This window comes from Accipiter gentilis, chromosome 27 (genome assembly GCF_929443795.1).
Source record: "Accipiter gentilis chromosome 27, bAccGen1.1, whole genome shotgun sequence".
Taxonomy (NCBI): domain Eukaryota; kingdom Metazoa; phylum Chordata; class Aves; order Accipitriformes; family Accipitridae; genus Astur; species Astur gentilis.
Genome location: NC_064906.1, coordinates 4958215 through 4979578, shown reverse-complemented (window position 1 = coordinate 4979578; position 21364 = coordinate 4958215). Strand labels below are relative to the sequence as shown.

General features: G+C 37.1%; 1 long non-coding RNA gene across 1 annotated transcript; it reads left to right on the top strand.

The window, feature by feature from the left end:
- The first annotated feature begins 4634 nt into the window (after nucleotides 1-4634).
- On the top strand, nucleotides 4635-20995 carry LOC126051321 (uncharacterized). The gene is made up of 6 exons (XR_007509796.1): nucleotides 4635-5596; nucleotides 6691-6743; nucleotides 6842-7061; nucleotides 7815-7937; nucleotides 8246-8364; nucleotides 20315-20995. It is a non-coding gene; the product is annotated as an uncharacterized LOC126051321 (long non-coding RNA).
- Nucleotides 20996-21364: the final 369 nt, after the last annotated feature.

The following is a 21364-nucleotide window of genomic DNA, read 5'->3' as shown; positions in this document are numbered from 1 at the left end:
ACGGGTTTTAGTCCTACCTTAGACTTTGTACTTCTCTTGCAGTAGGTCTTCATCTCTCAGTGTTTAGTCCCCACTCCTAGAACACAGAGAATATCTGTTTTCTATGATTTGGGACTAGTGTTTATATCTATACAATGTTTTGTAAACCTTTTTTCATATTTGTGTATCAGGATGGGCCAGAATTGTAGTTAGTTTCTGGTTGTATATGTAATATGACTGATGCTTGTATAAGTGATTATGATTAATTATGTAAGATATAGAGTTATGATTAATAACACAATATTTATGACTAATTATTGGTAAAGGTGCTAAAAGCTGCTGATACTTCTATGACAAAATTAAAAGTTATGTCTGGTAATATATTGGTATGTGACTAGATGACTTTATTTGGAATAAATCATACCTACTTCTTTGAGGTAGTCTTATACTTTTTCTCTTTCCTTATTAAAAGCAACAATCTCAATATGGCTTCGGATGCCATAGTGAAAGAAAAGTCCAGTATAAAATATACAGAAAACATAAACTTGCTTCTTTCTTTCTGTACTTATAGTCAGCAAGGGTACAGTCTGGAAAGGCAATAAAAAAGCCATGTGAAGAGCACCTAAAGGCACATAACAGCCATTGTACCCAAGGTTATACAGAGGCTCAAAAAGCTCTGCAATGCTTTCTTTCTCAGCCATGCTCTCATCCATAGTACATTTTCCTGTATCATTTGTCTTGATGTGCCTCCAGGACATGTCTCCCTTTCTGATTAGCTTGAACACGAGACTTTATTTAAAATGAAATATTACCCTTCTCCCCCTTAGGAGACTTAAAAGACAGGTTGCAGACAGAAATGTCCAGTTATTTGGACTGTAAATAAAATCCGTGAGATTGAAGGAAGAAAGTAAAGCTCTGTGGTCTGCGCCCATGGACACCTTTAGTATCATTTGGATAAGTAAACCTAAACTTTGTTACAAAACTTTGAAAATTCTTTTGAAGTAGTGTTTGACATGGTGAAAAATCAGAATTTCAGGAAATATTGAGACTTAAAATGAGAAAAAACACAAGGTCTACAAAAATGTGTCATTCCAGTTTACACTGCTCAGAAAACAATGTGGCCATGAATGTGCATTTTTGATACCTGGTCGCTTTTTTCTTTTCTTTTTTTTTTTTTTTTTTTAAAGCAGTTCTCTTTATGATAGCTCATGTAAAGAAACAGTTTCACCCACTCTTGCTCTACAGGATATTACAAAATGTCTATGCCATGTGGATGTATCTATGCTGTTGCTTAATCATGGCTTGCTCACACACAATCATAGTAGAAAAAGTTCAACAGTTTTGCCTTTGAGAGTTTTGTGAAAAAATCCAGCTTTGGCATTTATGCTCAAGCTGAACAGAGCTTCTTTTCTTGTTTAGTGTGGAAGACCTCTAGTCTGATTTCAAATGTTTGTAGTGTAGACATGCCTTGAGAAGAAACCAAGTAAAAGAACAATGGTCATGCTTAAGTAAAACAAGAAAAGCAGGTTCATAATAGAATAAAACTAATTTCGTGTATGCAGAACAAGAAAAAGGATAGATTTAATTTCTTTGGCTTTGGGGAGAAGGAGAGAAAGAAGGGGAAAGGAGCACTCCAGAATACCTGCAGCATCCTTATACTCATGGTTTCTACAAAAAGATTGATTGACCAGTCCTTTGCTGGCCTATCCCTTCATTCCTCTTAAAACAGCCTCCTGCTACTGTGCTATGCAGAAAAAACCCTTTCCTGTGACATTAATGGTGGACTCAGAATGCCTCCAGCATTTGTTACACAGATTTTCAGCTATGTGAAGATCTGCTCTATGTTACGGCCCAGTGAATTTTTCTCATATGTGTGTCCTATTACTCGTTTCATTTCATTTCACCCTCAGAAGAGTGACACCAGGTATGGAAATTCACATGGAACTTCCATGATAAGGCTCAGAAATTGAATGAAAAATCATAAAATGAAAGTTCTCCTTTGCAGCTGAAGTGCAAGATGATGTCCAGGAATACCTGTGTTTCCTAGATGAAGAAAGAAGAGGAGGAAAGGTCTGAAACCACAACAAGTTTGATAAAAAATAGTGTGACAGTTCTGTCATGTTTCACAAAGAAATGACACTGCATAAGGCACTTACCCCTAAAAAAATTACATTAATTTGACTTTGGAATATCTGTAGAAACTATTGCAATAATAATGCAATGTCAAATTATCCTGGGGGAATATCTATTCCAACTCCACTGAAAACTTTTGTCAGATCATTAGAGGCTTTCAAAGAGAAATCTGACCTCTGTGCCTTATAATACAGTGCTACAGAAAGCAAACTAGCTAGGCAAAGCCAGAGAAGTACTGCAGAGGGAAACATCTTCTGGTAGCCTCATCAACAGTGCCTAATTGGTCATATGAGATAGTATCAAAGTGTTTGTTTCATTGTTGCTAATTGCCTCATTTCATAGACATTCTGAGTTTTGTCCTCTTTCTGTTTTGATTTTGCTACTGTATTTGTGTATGGGGAGGTTCCTAATAGCTGTGTAAAAGAGAAATGTTTAGATCTGCAGAGATTCTGGGAAAAAAGCTGGACAGTCAGTACATTCTATTACTATTTTTTAGTTCTTGGTGTCTGATGTTCACAGGAGAAGCATCACTTCCCCATGACATGCTGGCCTGTCGTGTAAAACAGTATGGCACCACATTATGACTACTGCATTGGTGCAGCTGAATCCAGAATAATTTCTTGCCTGAGTTCAGCCTGACCACTTAGAAAGAGAAAAGAAAACAGATTGCTTCACAGTCCATATCTCTTATATATGTAGCTGAGAGACAGACAGGTTGCTTTGAAAAAGCTCCAAATTCTGTGAGTCTGGTTTAGTTCTGACCCAGGGTCTGAACTATTGCTACTGAGGACAGTAGTGCACTAACTGAGGACAGTTAGTGCACTGTGACCATGAAACCTTTGGCTTCTTGTCTTGCATTGCAAACTAAAACCAGAGAAAGAGCATGCATTACCTTGAAAACAAGGGAGGCAGACATTCCTTCCTGACCTATTGTTAAAAAAGTAGTATGTCTCATGCTTTCAGCTTGCAGAGAGATGCCACAAAATTCAACAACCTTCTCTGCCTCTTACATCTTGTAGAAGCAATTTGCATTCTGTCATGTTCTCTCACACATGGTGTTCAAAACAATTAAAAGAAAATTGCACCCATTTTGCTCAGTGTAGCAGGCTGAAAATTTCAAAGATAAGAAGCACTTCTCAGCATGAATAAGCTGTGAAGTGCTTTTGAAAATAAGGTTTTTAATGATAATTGACATTAAAACCTTTATTTTCTAATACATTTCACAGTTTGTGCTTGTCAGGAAGTGCATGTTTTCTTTGAAACTTTCTGCTTGCTGCACTGAGCAGAAGTGATACATTTTCTTTAAAATGAAAACTAGTGAACCTTTTTTTTTCATGTATTGAAAAAAATCACTATCCAAGGCTCACAAAAACTCTCCTAACTCCCCCCCATGCCTCATATTCATATTCATCTGGGTACCTGTAAAGCACAGAGAACAAGAGGCTTATATAGACTGCAGTGTATCTTCTTTCAAGCGCCTGAGAGAGGCAAATAACTTCCTCACTCCATAAATCTAACTTACATAGCATGAATAAAAATGCCATTCTTTCTCCTTCCTTCAGCCAATAGCCCTCCCTCTTGGCAGTGCTGTGATCAACAACGTACACTGACAACTGAGTAACTGTAAAATCAATGGCAAACGAAGAAATCTTATGGGACAAGTTTTTCACATGAGAATACTGATAGGTTTTGGGGGGAGGGTTTAACACCCAAAAGTGTCAGTTTATGCATATAAACTGGGCTTCATAGGTAGAAGGCACTTTTAACAACAAGGCACATAGTTAATGCCTTCTGTGCATAACCAGGCTTGATAGCACAAGTCAGACATTAAGTCCTATCATTAACAAATATAAATAATTTTACAACACAAAAATAAATGAAGGAGGGGTGGACAGTTCTTTGGTTTCTTGAGCAAAACACTCAATGATCTTATTGAATTAAGTAAATCCTTTGGGAATGAGAACATGGAAACAATCATTCCCATTCCCCAATAAGTTAAAGTACTGTTAACTTGAACAGGTGTTCTTTTCTGAGAGGGCAGACCTAAAAGAAAATTACTGAGTAAAATAAACTGTGGAACGTATGGATATTGTGACAACAGAGAGAGCAAATGCTTGCTGAAGATTATGAAAACTTTAAAAATGGCCTTTCCACAGTTGTGGAGGTCAGCAGTTTTCATGCTCCTCGAGTAAAAATATCACTAAAAACATATTTAACTAGTCAAAAACTGTTTAAGTGTCAAGTTTAATTTTACTTTTGCTTCCGTCTCCCTTCCCATCTTCCTATTATGTATTAACAAAAAAGTAAAGTAAGAGAACACCTATTATATCTTTATTCTGTACTTTTCTACAGGACTTCATTTGTAAGTAAGGATTGAATCCTGATTTCTTTGTTGAAGATAAGAGGATTTTCTATGAGTTTTTGATTTAACCCTAACTATAGTTTTCTAAAAGGTAGGTATCCTGCTTCTGTTATTCATTCAATATGTTATAGCTCAGAGTGCTGAGATCCTCAGAGGCTTTCCCTCCTTTGTGTGATACATTAAAGATTTTATTAGTAATATCCAGGCCTATTGGCATCCTAGTTGAGAATTTTATTACCTCTTGGCTTTTTCAGTGACTTTAAAGAATGAAGAGGGAAACTTACAGCACGTGGTTGATAAGTAAACGTTTTCCTATAGCATGTAAGGAAAGTAAAGATATTGTTCAACTATTTTGGATAGAAGGGGGAAAAAAATCACCATTTAGTCTATCTACTATAGATAAGAATATGTGATACAGATTTTAATTGCATGTAGCCACAGGTAAAGTATTTTTCCAATGATACTGAAAAGCTGGTTGAAGAAACTCTCTAAGACTCGCTTTGGAGTTTTAGAAAGCAGGCATTCTTTATTGCAGCGCTGGATGCATGGGGGATAGTTCCACCTAGCATGCATGCCAAAGCTTTAGCACTAACAGGTTATATAGAATAACTAATTGCATATTAATCAGATTAGTATACTTATACATAAAAATAATGGCAACTGATTATCTTAGTACTGCCTATATCCGATCATGCGCAATGAAGGATCCATTTGAGTTGAAGAGCTGCTTTTGCGACCACCGACTTATTTGAAGTTCTTGTTGACTGTCCTTGAAGTCTTTATTCCTGTCCTTGTTCTTTGATCTTGAAGCTTAACGCAGCTTCAATCACAAGTGGTCAGTTCCAACATTGTTCTCATCTAGCATACAGGAACATCTAGTCATAAGAACAAGAACTGCAAAACTTATGAGTAACTACCTCTACTAGTTAATTGCTTGGCTATACTTTTGTCTATTGTTTCAATCATAGTGTTAGTATAAGATTTCTAATAATTATTTACCAAATCTCACTTTTACAGTCACCTAGCAGCAAACCAGTTTCCACAGCTGCTATGAAATATTAGAACCATCAAAATATTTAGACATAGCATACAAAATGTATGGAAGTATGCTATCACCAAGAGGTAATTAAGTCCATCCCCCTGCCATGAACAGTGTTGACTATATCTAAATCATTCTTGCAGTTGTCTATCCAACCTTCTCCTAAAACTGGAGTTTCTGGACTCTCCTAGGCAACCTGTTTCCAAGTTTATCTGTACCATTAGAATTTTTTTTCTTGATTTCTGACCTAAATCTCCTCACTAAAGTTTAAACCTGTTACATCTTATTCTGTCCCCATCCTCTTTAAAAGTATTCCCATAATCTTTAAAAGTAACTTTCATGTGTTTGAAGACTCTTACCGTGTTTTCCCTTCAGTCTTAAGATTAAATAGACCTTAATTCGTTAACTCTTTCCTCATAGAAAACTTTCGTGTTTTCTTTGCCTTTCAACAGTCTCCTCACTTTCCTGTGGATAAGCTGGAGAAAGTGAACACCTTTTTTTATATACGGTGTCCTGGCTGGACATACTGGCCCAGCTGAGGGCTTATTGTCCGTTATGTCCATTTGCTATAGCATTTCCTTGTGTGCCTTAGCTTTTCTGATTTTCATCCCTACATGTTTCCATCATCCTTTTATGTTTGTTTTGTATTGTAATTTAGCCTTGTCCCTGCTGTGTGCATTTCATTAATGGAAGTCATGTTAATGAAGATTTCATGAGTTGATTATTGGTTATTCCTTATCTTCATATTGTGATATATAGTTGTATATTAAATGCAAGTCAAGTTACAGTTTGGTACTTTATAACTTCTAGGTGCTTGACTTACCTAGTTATCTTTTAACACAGAATTTTCTCATTTGATTATTGTTTAATTTACCTTTGCACATGACAAATGTTCTGCTTGATTTTTCAAACTATTAAGTGAAGAGAGCAAGGGGCTGTCAAAATAGAAAAAAAAAGATAAGTCAGTCTTCAGAGTCTTACTTTTTCTTATTTTCTTTTCATTGTTTCCTTATAATTCACTTAGGGAAGAAACATAGGAGCTTAACTGTGTAGTTGATATCTGTCTTAACTGTTGAAGTGAAGAGCTAGGGCCAGCTTCAAATTTAGGAATTACTGTGTATTTCCATACCCCTTGTCACTTTTTCAGTGTACTCAAGTATTTCTAATTTTACTACAGGAATGGGTCCGGTGACAAAGAGGTGTGAATTCTGGAAAGACATCTGTGTAACAGTATGTAACAGCTCTGAAAAATGTGAAATTCCAAATGTTGCAGCCTGTGAAAAGCAGGCAGCCGAATGAGTGTGACTTTGACTTTCTGCTTTGGCTAGGTGGCAGGCTGCACAGTCAATGAGCAGCTCCCCATCAGCGCAAAGGGTGAACCCCTGGGGAGCACAGGCACCCCCAAAAGGCCCCAATGAAGTGCAGCACATCCCCAGTGAAGGGCCCTGGAAGCAAGTACTTGGAAAGGTGCTTCTCCTTCCCACCACTGGGCAAGGAAGGGAAGATAGGCAATGGCCTGTGAACCAAGAGTCCTCAGTATTTCTATAGGTAAGGATGATGCATCCAGAATACTCACCTGGATTGACTTGTTTAAGGAGAGATGGAGAAAATAAAAAAGTGCTTAATTCAAGAAGTCAGTCCATACGCAGGAGGCGTGCTTGCTCAGGGACAGGAATTGAGTTGCCATTGGGACGGTGTGGTAATGAACTCTGAGAGCCTGTTTGCCTCCAATTCCTCTATTTTGCTAATTAAGAAATAAAACCTACAGAAGGTAAGACTGGAAGCTGTAATGTTTTCTCTAATTAATGACACATTTATCTTCTTGATAACAATATTAAAGGAAATCTATAATATAAGCTCTCAACATTGTCAGATCTAAAATTTCTTTGAATGTTAATAAAAGCTTTCCATTAAAATGCAAGTTCTGATTGACCTGTAAGAAGGGAAAGAAAGTATGTATTCACAGTCCCATTTACTACATAATCCCAGACTTAGTCATGTTCATTTAGCATTATTCTAATATTGTTTAAACACTGAGCATGAACTCAGATGACCTCTTTTATGTTCTGAAAACAGAGATAAGAATTTTTTGCCATTTTTGTATAAGGAAAATACATGGAATTCAACTTTTGCATTTGTGACTGTGAGTTTTTAGTGTGATAGTATATGTTTACAGGCCAACAAAGAGATTCTGTAGGAGACCCTAAATGCTACAGAGAGTTTATAATGATTTGGAAAGACTGCTTTTTTTCTTTTTTTTTAAATTTATTTTAATACATAATTTTTCCTGCTCTACTTCAGGATGATGCAATGAAGGAATACCACACTCTAGAATACCAACAAGTAGGAGGAAGTTAGAGAGCCACACACAGGGTCCTAAAATGAAACAGGAAAAGGAACATAGCTCTGTTTTTTATGTCTCAGGTAAGCGATTGAATGATGTGACGGTGATACATCTCAGATATAAACCAAATATCTCATACCTGATACTATTTCATGGTGGAAGTTTCATCAAAAGAGTTTAAACATTACTCACTTTCCAATTGAAAAGGTATTTTCCTAGAATTTTCAAAAGAGTTTCAATCTAGACTGGCGTTGTAGAAAGTATTTCAAAGATAGAAACATCTTTCTTTCAGGAGAATACTAGCATTGTGTTTTCAACCATTGAGTATTCAGCAGATGCCTGGAAGAAGTCAGGTGTGATCAGAGGAGTATTGTTGTCTTCTTCACAGATCAGTCTTTGGTCTTGATCTATTTTAAATAAGAATGAGAAGGCGATATGGCAGCAATATTCGAAGTATGTATGCAGGGTAAGAAGATGAGGATTTCTCATGCCAGATCATGAAAAAAGGTAAATATAAAATAGTAGACAATCATAGTTCTTGCTTAAAAGCAAAAATTAAACTTACTGAAAGTAAACCAAATAAAAAAGATTGTAAGGTGTACACAAAAATTCATCTCGTATGGACAGTTTAAACAATTTTGATAACATGTGAGATGTTATTAAATCCTGTTCCCCTCTCTGGTGGATCAGTATGAACATCCATACATACACATATACAACGCTGATCCCTCCAGTATCTGGGCTTAGACATTCCATCTGCCCAGTGGTTGATTGGAGAGCCTCTACAGCAGACTCATTCTGGGGGCTTCACAGCCAGGCCATGAGGCTGATGGCTACCCTGGGACAGCCCTTGGGAGGTGCTGGGGCTCTTTCTCTGCTTATGTTCCTGGGGCTTCCCCACCTACCATCCTGCCTCTGTGCTCCTTGTGTTTGTGGAGAGAGGCCTTTTAATGGGCTCATCGATCTCTTCTGATGGCCACGGGAATAGCAGGGTCAGGCTACTATTTAGGTTCCCCTTCGCCATTGTTCCTCCATGCTCTTGTGTGTGTGTTCTCTGGAGTCTTCTGCATGTAACCGAACACCAGTCTTTACTCAAGGAGTAACTTTTGGAATCAAAACCAGTAATCTTTATGTATACAGAATCGTTACATCAAGTTTGTATAGTTTTCTTGCTGGTATACTCCAACAATCCAAATGGATTTGCTTTTGATTTATTCTTCAAAGAAAGGAAAGTACAAATTGTGCCTTTTTTTTTTTTTATTTGTTTTTCACATTTGTTAAGGAAAAATGAAGTCAGTCAGCATATATTTACTTATAGGTACTCTTACAGAAGTGGATTACGTGTGTGCACTATTTTTTGTTTTGCTGGATTTTTTTACTGTCTTCTGTCTAAATCAGAAGCCAATTGTGTTAGTTACACAAGTCTTTGCAGGTTATGATACTACACAGAACTTAGGCTGGAAATAATTTTAAGAACTTCTAAATATGGACATTATTTTTATCCATTGTAAAGTGCATTTTGTACTTAGCAATTATTAGTAACCAAGCTATAAAGCCTGAAAAGCAGGAAGCCAAGGGAGATGGCATTATATTGTACAAAATTCAAGTAATTTTGTAATCATATTTAGTTCTGTTTTTATCGTTCTGCATAAACATCAAGAAGTTGTGCATTCTTCACCAGGAGTTGTTTAAAGTATCCATATTCTAGCAATAGATAAATAGGTTATTTTTGAAACCCACGTAAGAACATCAAATTTTAGATGAATTATCAAAAGAAATTGGCTGGAGCACAATGCATGCCTTTTACTGACCTGTTATTTCTCTTCATGGTTACTGGATGCACACAGACATGAATCAAAACACTTACAAATAAGATGTTTTTCTCTCTACCTGTACACAGAGAACTGCCTTTATGTCTCATTTTATTCTTCCTCAGTATAAAATGATTGATTGATTGCTCACAGCTTGCATGACTCCCTGCTGCCCTAGATCCATCTCTGCTCTTCACACTCCATACAGTTCTTGCATCATTGACTTTCTGCCAGCCATTTTGCTGCCAGTGCATGAGCTGACATTTAATGATCTTTAGACGCAGTAATGTCACATTTATCACTCTTTATCGGTTGTGACAGACCTAAATTCAAATGCAAACATGAAATGCAGACTGAATCCAATCCAAACAGTGATATGTTTTTGAGTGGCATCCGTCAAGGCACGTTGAGAAAGAAGTGAAAAATGACCTGTTTCCTATTATTTTATAACTACAAATAACAGATCTTTAGCTCCACTCTAGAATATTTTTCCTTGTAGTTTTCAAGGAAACTCCTTTTGTTTTCCAAAATGTCATATCTATTTGGATATTTGAATGTTACTGAATTTTCAGTATTCCCAGATTTTACATTTTCAATTTAATCCAATCCCAACTTTACATGAAAAACCGCAGGAGCACATTGATTCCTATGACCACTCTACCTTCATCTGCTACACAAGGAACAGTTTCCTGAACTTCAGCATTGGAATCCTGACACAGCTACTTTTATTGCATGTGCCAAAGAATAAGACAGATTTAGTCTGTTTTTATCCTTCTTCTTCCCTAGCTAGCACCTAAAAGTTTCCAGAAGCAAATGCTCTCCCAGAGGACCTTCACATTTTTTTTGCATGTGGTCCTGATCAGTGCTCTTTACTAACACATCTTTAGTAGATGGGCACCACTTTCTAGTTATTACCGTGCTTTTCAAGGAATAGATGCAGACTTCAGGGCCACAGATATGACGGTAAATATCTGTGTCCATTGTTCAGCAATTAGAGGAGAAATAAGAGAATTAAGCCACAGAGAAAAAAGGTATTTGCTTAGTTGGTTTAAATTTCTTCTCTGTTTTCTCCTGCCCTTGAGAAGGTCAACCATTGAAAATTTCTGAAGAAAATGTGATGATTGAGGCATCATGACTCATGCGGGAGATGCAGCCAGCAGCGCTGCTGTATGTCTCAGCATCTTCTATGGCTTCGTGATACTATGCATCAGTATAACATTTCTGTTACACTGAGCTCACTGACTGAAATCAGACGTTACCGAGACTTTGGCGGACTTGTCCTTCATCTCAGATTGCGAGATTATATTAGTGCAGTAAAATGACTGTTAATTTATAGGGTAGTCACTAGTTTTCAGATATAATTGATCACCATTGAGTGGGAGTGGGAATTCATGCTTTCCAGATGTATTTTGTGGATTTTCTGCAGAACCGTAGTAGGTTGCATTTGATCTCCAGCGTGCTGGTATAACTAATGCATTGTCTGTTAGGAAGTGCATTAATACTATATTTCAGCAAGAATTGTCCTCAAGCTATACATATTTTACCAAAACATGACTGATTTTAAAAGAAAATATCATAAAGTAAAATAAAAGTGTGTTATGGATTAGTAGGAAGATGCATTTGTGGCTGGGTCAAAGCTGGATCTTCTGAGACAGGAAAGTTGTTGGCCATATCTGCTTCTTTAATCTCAAAATTAAAGCACCTTTTGATAAAATTTAGAGCTATTTATTCTTTTGTCCATTTTGCAGTGTACCTACCTCACTGCAGAAGCACTTTTCCTTATGTCAAAGACAACTGCATTTAAATTTATTTTTACATAGATGTCAGAGCTGATGCAGCCTGCACTTCAGAGAAATGGATGCTACCTGAGATCACTAGTCCTATTTGTAGTATTTTAGCTAGAACATATCTAGAAGCTCTTTGGCACTTCTTTTGCCAAAGGGCAGGCTGCCATCAATCAATTATAAACTATTTTTGATACATTTTAAGGAACCTGTCTAAAAAATATATTTTTAACAAAAGCAAAAGTAACAGTTCTTACCTGCAGAGAATAAAAGAATGTTTTACGACTGAGCTTTTATTGAAAAATCTCCCATAACTACTTCCCAAACATACTTTGGTGAAGAGAGGTAGAAAGCAATAGATACAGTGGTAGTTAGCCAACACAGAAAATGTAATGTATGTACCCTAGCATCTATATACAGATGTTAGTAATTATCATAGCAACTAGATATGATAGAAATCTGGATTGTGTTGTTTTATTATTGTTTACCACTACAGGTCATCTTTACTAAGCTGTTAATTGAATACACTCTGTGATAAGATGACTCAGTAAAAACAAACTTTCTTGCAGTGAATGGAAAAAAAAAAATGAAATAGTGTGTTTCAAACCTCAAATAGATCTGTGAGAAATTGCCAATGTAATTCTATGGGCCAGGCATCAAAACTTGGTGTAACAAGTTCTCCCACACAATGCATGCACGTCAATGAGAAAAGCTGAGGGTTGAACCGGAGCTTGGGCACCCCTACTCAATGCCCAGAATAGATCAGATATGAAAGCATCATTTTAAAGTATCACTTACTAGTGCAGGTTTGCTTCAAAAGTGTCCCACTTACTGTATTAACATCTTGCTCCACTTGCCCTTTTACTTCCTTCTCCTGCTGCCTAGAACCTGCTCAGTGCTTTTCAGCTTTCATTCTTTCATCTTCATATATACCACAATATTTATTCTACCTACTTTTATCCTTACTTGGCTGGGTTGGAAATTTTCAAAGGGAGGAAATGCCTTCACCGCTCTTCTGTGCAGTGAAAATCTCTGCAGTTTTCCTCCCAGTTGTTACACAGATAGTGAGGGGGAGAAAACAAGCCATGCTTTTTCCACAGACCAGTTTTACTAACCAGAGTCGCTGGCTCTAATCGTTACCAATCCCTTAAAGTCCATAGTTTGAATAGCAAACAGCCATCAGCTTTGACTTCTGCTGAGGTGTTAACCCTTGCTTTTCTAACTTTCTGGCAATTCCTGTGGGTTTAGGTATTATCCACCTGTGACTTGTTTTCTAAAAAATTTTTCTTCTTGCATGGTTGGGAAGAAAGTATAGCATCCTGGAAGCAGTTGAAATTTATCAATAAAGAGCTGAGTTTGGCACAAAGGGTGACCTCTTAAGACATCATTGCCCTGTGAAAAAAAGTATTTGAGGTTGTCCATAGAAAAGAAAAGTTATGGGTTGGCATAGAGGCCAACCAAATTATACTTGATTTCCCTAATTGTTTAAGGTTGGCTGGCACATCTGTTATAAAATCTTCGTTTTTCCAAACCTCGGAATTTTTACTTGAACATTTGCATATCACTTGAGCAGCACTCGTTTTCCCCAGTTCTTCATTTGGAAATCAGGGTGTTCATATGATCCTGACCAAGACCATCCGTAGAACAGGTCTGAAGACCAGGAACTCACCTGGGAGTTAGAGAAACCAAGGGAGATAGCTGTGTCATTTCTTGAGAGTTCACAAGTTTCCATGTATCAACTTTTTCTATCAGAACTAAACAGACATTAAAAGAAGCTTACTTTTCTCAACCTAGAAATAGGTTATTTAGGCTAATGATTAATGTGGATATAGAAGCCTTTCACAGTACGCCAGTACAGGTACAACTGATGTTGCCCTTACTGTCTGGTTTGGTAGAATAATTTACTTTCCACATCAGTCAGTGCAAGTCTGTTTCACAGTCTCTTAATTCATTTTTTCAATGCCTGTTGGTAATAATGTTTGCTACTGACCATCATAAATAGCAGGATCTTTTGTCCTGGCTGCTTGTGAAGTCCTGATGCATAGAACAACTTCAAAGATGGGCTTCTAATATTTCCATTCATTTTTTCTACCTGCAGTGACACTAGTATGTTATAAGACCACAGAAAAAAACCCAGAAGAGCCCAAATAATGTCACTGCAGACCTCAGATTTAGCCATGAAGCTCAAACTTTCAGAAAGGTAATGGGGTCTCCTTTTCAGTACTTTTGAAGAAAATGTGTCTGTAATGTAGAATCTATTAAAAAAGATGTATAGAGAGAGACCTTTATCAAAAGCAAGCAGAATCCAATTCTGGAAAGCATTTCTGTAATCACTGCTCTGACAGCCCTGATGGCTTTTGGATTTACCCGTTCTCCTCTGTTTATATAATAGAGCTAGAGTGAGTCAAGATGCTAACTAAGTTAAAGCTAACTACAGATGACATCACTCATGACACTTAATTCTAGTGACTTTTTTTTTCTCATAATGACTAAGTCATTAAAATATTCTTCTTCAAAATGTGAGGTTTTTTTTCCTCTGTGCCCTTTTAACATATTTCAGTATAATCCTGGAGGAAAGAAGTTGGTTCAAAATGATGGTTTTGAGGTTGCTCATAAATCTATGAAATGTTTCACTCTGTTCAAACTTGTTTCGTGTATCTCCCTGTCCCTACTGCTCTCTGCCCTATGAGGTGAAAAAAACCCCAACACCCTCCCCCCCGCAAAACCACGAAACAAAACAACAAATGCAAACAAAATATTACAATCAAGCCTGAATATTTATTTTCACCATAAAAAGATATGCTTGTTAATATAACACTGCATTTTAAACTATAAATGCTAGAAGTCACTAATGTCAACACTGTGTTAACCCCTGCAAGTAGTTAGGTGACTGATAGACTGTGATTTGGAGGGCTAGATGACTACTATGAGAATGTGCTTACATTCACAGTGGTTTACAATGGGGTATCCTCTAGAATTCTCCCTTCTTACTTTCCCCTTTCTGTCAGGGCCTGGCATCCTGTTATACAAACCCTCTTTTTTTTTTTGAAAGACTAATACATTGATCCACTGACCTAAATAGTGGAAGTCCTATTTCATTACATAGGAGTCTTCTAAAAAGTGATTATATATATTTTATGGTGCTGTAGCATTCATGTCGGAGGCATTGTTGTGATTATTTAGTAAGCTTTAAAATATGTTTCTGTTGGTTTTCCAGGGTCACCCAGTATATTGTTTTCAAGCTGGATTAAATCTTGTTGATTTTAACTGAGGTGTGTAGAAACTTGATATGCATAGAGAATTAGACTTAAAGTCACAATATATTTTTCCTACAAAAATGATTAAAATCTTTGCTTAATTATATTACTTGTTTTAAGACAACTAATTCTTGATGTGTTTTCTAATGAGGGGGACTTCAGATAACCACAAGAGATAATGTACAATTTCTGACCTCAAAGATACCAACCTCATCTCTTACTTTGTGTGTATTTTGGAGAGATGTTTTTCCCCTCAGTTATTATCCCTTAGGCAATAACCCTTTACCATGCTTACATATGCCAGATGTCTAAAGCCTCTCTGCTGGATGTAAACATTTTCTGAAGACAAAAATCAACAGCTCATTACCATACTGTGAACTTTAGTTAAAAGTGAAGTCTTAAAGTCAGTGCAAAGATGACTATATTCTACTTCCTTCTGGAGAATGAGTATGCATAAATTCTCTCTTTTTCATTTAAGTTCTTACGTTTCAATTTTGCATATTGGAAGCACTTTACCTTCACTGAAGTAAGCCCTTAAATGTACACCAAATTCATATTTTTAAGTATATTGGTGTTGAAATATTTGGGAATTGATGTTTTAGTGACATGAAAAGGATTATTTTTTCCATTGGACTTACCTAATCCAGTATTGTAGTGGTGTTTGGGTTTTTGTTTTTGTTTGTTTGTTTTCCAAAAGAAATACCACCTATCAACTTTACATATATGTGAAAGTGGTATTAAAATCTATGTGTATATATATTTTTACATATATACATACCTATATACATGCATACATATATATACATATATGTACACATACATACACATAGATGTATACATATGTGTATAACTACATAAATATATACATGATAAAACCATCTATAAACTATTATACTACTGCGTATTACAGCTACATATGTAACCTATATATATACACATATGCATACACAAATATACACATCATCTTTAATACTTGTTACAGCTGCATAGTGTGTTGACAGTGTAAAAGAATACATGTGATGGATTAAACTCCCTGATGCCTTTGGTCACAATACCAGAAGAGAGGGCAAAAATTTTATATCTCTTTGTTTGATGTCTCTAGTTACAATCTGAGACAGGCATCCAAGGTGGCACAGTGAAGTTTTGTCTGTTGGTTGCATTTGTTCTTTTTATCATTTAAGCCTGTTTTTTCAGCAGTGTTCATTAATTCTGGCCACCAAATTGAAAGCCTGATCTGAAAAATTGGTCAGCCCTCAGCACCCATGTTCATTTTAAGCCAAAGTGCTTCTCAAAATTCCATCTGCACAGTCTGAGATTCAGCATTTGCCCATCAAAACAACCAGCTAGGACACAGAATAGAAAATGTGGATGTTCAGACACTGCTATGGCCGTTCAGCATTGCACTCATAAAAATAATTGATGCTACCTTAAAGACCATAGCTCAGTCTTCAAGGTTTTCATTTTGGCATCTTATCATGCCTTACGTTTGACATCACTAAATGAAACGTGATAATATTAAGATATATGATATGATAACATTAAGACAGTATCCTCACATCTGGTAGGGACTGTTCTATAAAGCTGCAATGACCGGACCCAGTAAAGCATTCTAAGGCAGAAAAGTTTTTGGTTCCACTTCTGCTTTGTTTTTCTTAACTCTTTTTAAAGAATTATATAAGAGCTAAGCTGTTTGTTTAATAATAGTTCAAAGCTTGCTTTTTAATGCCAGTATCCCTCATGCAATTATTTTAAAATAGCAGATTGGCAATGTCTAGTTTGGGCACTGTTCATATCTCATCACTTCTGCAATGTTTTGATGCTTTCTTGGAATCACAGTGCTAAAGCTAAATGACTTAACAGCTAGTGAAGAACAAACAAAATTAAGTTACATGGCTGATGCCTGGCAGAATGCAAAATTATCTGTAGGGTGGCTACTACTAAACTGGAAACAGGATAATAATGGAGCACCTGGGAAGAGTCTTGAGGTTGAAGAATAAATGTGTCGCGCCTGTTGGCTCACAGTTATATGGGTTATCTGAATGTTTTTTTTCTTAAAGCTGGGTTTTGTGAGGGCCCAGTTTTGTCTCTCTCTGCTTGACCATCTCTATTCTTATATTACGCATGCCAACTACTTCTGCAGTGGAAAACAATGATTAATCTGCTTGAAAGGGGAGTGGATTGTTGAATGCTCACACCTATGCTGACACAAAAAATGGATTTACAGTTTTTCACTTCGCGTTACAAAGAGAGGAAAACAAATTTAGCTTTCATATTGGGATTTTGTTTGTTTGTTTTCCAGCTGGCTCCTCACAGATCCACTTTATTCTGACCGTGCAGGAGCACAGAATCATATATCTTAAGGCTTAAGTCCAGACTTGGGAGTCCTTGCCCTATGCTGCCACTAGGGAGTGTGCCCTACAGGAGGCAAACGTTTTGTTTGCAGGATCTGACTATGATGTGCATCCCCACCTGAAGTACAGAGCAGCTGCTTTGTTTCACTACCCTAAGCACCGAGCACAGGTCAGTGCAGGGAACAGATCCCACAGCTTGCCTGTGCAGGGGCTTCAGGAGGCCCATGGGCTTCTCCCACAGGAGAAAGGTCTGTGGTTTTACCATTCAAAAGCATGAAACACTGGCAGCAGGGAAACACCTGGAGTGCTTATGTGAGTCTGCCACTCAGCAAGACTTGATAGGTCTGCTACTATGCCCAGCAAGGAGGAAAGGGGACAGTGAGATGAACTGCAGTGCAGAGGACAGGCTTGCTAGTCACCCTTGCTGGTGGCAGGAGGATGTGAGGAGAAGAGGTGGTGAGAAAGACCAAAAATGTCAGGAACTTGTTGGCCTGGTGGGAAGAAGGACTGGTGTTACTAAGTGTATAACACCAGACAGGGGAAAGGTAGAGAACTTGCCAATGTGCATAACTGTAGCAACTCAGTAAACTGTTTCACTCACACAGTTAACACATGAATGCCAATCAGTGCCTACACATTTAAAAGCAAAGAAAATGTAAGTGGTCAAGCTAGTTTTCAACATACAGGTTTACCACAGGTCATTCCAGTTTGGGCTCCTGCTTGCTCCTTCTCTCAGAGATAGAGTGTGTGGGGAGGTATGAGCCTTTCCTTTCCTTTTTTTTTTTTTTTCCTTTTTTTTTTGGTGAGCTTTAAGAATCATTTCTGCAACATTTCATAAGGCTATCCTTTCTATGGGGAAAAAAATCATTTGCATATTCAAACCTTTAAAATGTCATCTCTTCCTTACAGCACATCTAATCAATGTCACCTGCAGAACAGGACACCCAAGGCTCCTGTAAGGGCCAAACTCTATTTGCCAGCTGGACAATCCAAGTAATGCCCTTTATGACAGTATTCACAATGTTCAGAACACAGTAGCTTTGGTAATTATGAGACAACTTCAGTAAAGAAGTGCAGACAGGTCACAGATTGCAGAGTGACAATGACAATTCAGCTGGAACAAACAGTAATCTCTAAGGTGCTTCAGTTCCTGCCACTCTCAATGAAGTTCTTTACTCAAAGTAAAATAAACCATAACCTATTCCTCTGAGCACAGGGCATTGTGTTCCCTGTCCTTTTGAAATGCAGACAGTCACTTTTTTGTTCACATGGGTTTGTGGAGAATAAAAGAGGCATACTGGATTTGTTCAGACATCCTTGTCATTCATGGCTTGTAGCAAACATTATGAATATAGGGAACAGGGAAGACGAATCACTGTGAGGCCAAAAGCAAACCATGGGGCATGCAGAAAATGAAAATGGCAGAGGGAATAGGAAATAAAACTGTGGTAAGAGGACAGGAGATCAGAGAGCTAGATTATAGGATGAAGGAAGATTATGAAACAGAGAAGTTCAGGTGGCAAGAGATTTGTGAGGAGTAGCTCAGGAACATGGGAATGAATGAAAAAGAGTAAAAATATACTATGAAGAAGAAATGATAGCTCTCTGAATTCAGGATTTCTTTACTTCTGAAACATTTAGAACAAAATATTCCATGAGACTTTCTGTTCATTCATGAGACACCTTTTAATGTTAGTCTGCCAAATCCTTATGTAGCACAAACCCACAAGAATTGATCAAAGCACATGAAGAGGTGGGACATCTTTCTGGCAAAGATTTTTTATGACCATAAGGCTTTCAGCTAAATATCCTTATATGAATTAGTGATGCAATATTATTATACTGTCATTGAATTTAGTTAGTTAGTTAGTTAGTTAAACTGCCAGTGGCTTCAGGAAAGGTTTCAAATGCAGATTTTCAGCGATGAGTTTCAGCTACTATTTATGTTCCAGAGTTTCAGCTACTATTTACATTCCAGAGTTCCTCTGTGACACCAGAAAGTCACATAATGACAGGTTTTTTAAACTTATGTCTGTGACTAATGATCTAACTAATGGTATTTTTTAAAGCATCTACACATTTAATTTCCACTGAGTTCTAATGACTGAAATATCTTTGAGTAGCATGTCTAGCTGTCACCTGCTTTTGACAAATCTCACATTTTTATCTTTAAACACCTTAGTGTCTTTAAAAATCTGTCTTTTAGTTTTGTGGTGCATTGTATTTTTTCTAAAGGAGGAGTAATAGCAGTTATCTACCTCTCAAAGGTATTGAGAGATTGCAAAAAACTTGAGGACATATTTTGTTGAAATTTTTTATGCATCTCTTCCTCCATAAAATTAAGTGGAGTGCTTAAATGCCTTTGCAATCTTTCCGTACAAAATTAAACCATACACAAACCATGGAGAGATTTGTTTGTTTGTTTGTTTGTTTAAGAGCCATCCTAGCTGCTACATAGCCAGTTCTACTGCTTTTGGAGCCAATAGCATAACTTCCTTTAGGCCTCAGTACAAGGAACATTGGGAACACAAACTGCTTCCAATTTAATTGATTTAACTATCAGTTTCTCACTGTGACCAAACAAATCTTCATAGCAAACATGGGGCTCAGACATTGTTTTTTCCCTTCTCTTCTGATTTTCCTCGGTGGTACAATAGCTTACCATCTATCCCTGCCACTCTCCCCTCTATCATTTCTTGGCTGGAAGCCATTGAACTCTTTCACATGTTCATTCTGCCACTATCTCTCATTGACATCTTGCTGATAACCTTGTCAGTGAGTATTGACGGGCTCAACCACCATATATTATTTAGTAGTCACTGAGTTAATCGAGGTTTTTTTACTGTTCAAACAGCCTCTACTATAATGGGGAGAGGAAAATCACATTGCTTACTATTGCTTGGGATGGCATTAACCCATTTTTTGTTACTTAAAGAGGGTGACACATTATTGTCCCCTGGCATTTATGTTGTGTAACAGTTGCAGGCTGTAGCATTGAATGGAATACTGACTAGTATTCTCCTAAAGCAACAAAAGTAGTAATACAGGGCATTCAAAATTCTTATGAATTATTTCATTCTGGAGATGGTTTAAAGAAAGTATAATACTTTATTTTGTCATGGTATCCAGATTGAAGTCTCCTTTCTCATTGTGACTTCTTAAATAAGAACCTCCATATATGTGTATTGGAATACAGTCTAGGAAATAAATTGCTTGAGCACCACCATTAACACTTGTTCTTGGATCTCACCTAGATAATGAAGCAGAATCAGACCTCTGCAGCACCACCAGGAGATACAAAGACATAAAGCAGTGATGCACACAAAGCATGTTGTGATTAGCAAGCTGGTCATCTTGCCTAGCAGAACCAGGTACCATAGCTTCCCAGAGGAGTTCAGACCTTCCAATCTGAATGCACTCTAATATTTTTTCTCTACTGTTTGATATTCATTTATCAATGTCACTTCTTGAGCTGATTATATTTAAACACTTTTTCTGGGTCAGAATCACATCTGAAATGTATTTAAACAAGACAGTGACACATTTGGGATATCTGTATATCATTGTTACTTGTCTTGCCCATGAATTAATACCCTGGGACATAATTCAGAAAGTGCTGTAGACCTGCAGTAACTGTTGTTTCTGCTGTAAGAAACAGTCCATTTGCCACTGACCTCTGTGCCAGCACAAGAATTTGTCCAGCTGTGTGATGAACTGGGTAGAGTGACTAACCACCAATCACTCTGAAAACTGGGGCCGGGAGGGGAGATGAAGACAGCCTAGCTCAAGCAGCTCTGCTACCTGTTTCTTGAACCTTACTATCACTCCACAGCATGGAGACTTTGGGTAGTAAGTAGTAAAGAGACAGTGGAACATTTCACAGGGGAATATTGACCTTGTTGTTTTAGTGGAATTACAACACTGAAATTGTGTTCTACTTAGAATTTTACCTGCAGCTTGCCTCTACAGGAACTACTCTTCATCTTCCTTACGCTACCGGGTAATTAGTGCATTTGATTGGAATGCAAAATTCTGTTGCTTATGTATAATAAATGTATATATATATATATATGTATTCCTATGTATTTTATATATATATATGTATGAATAGTACAGGACACATGAGGATCCTTTTCTGTTCAAATGTGTTACCTATAAATGTAAGCTGTTTGTCATCTTTACTTTCACAGACAATAATTATTAATATGACAGTTACCTAAGAAAAACAATTGTAATCTCTCTAGCATTATGTTTTCCCATCACAGTTCTTTAAGTACTTGTCAAGTTACAGGAAAGTGTTACAT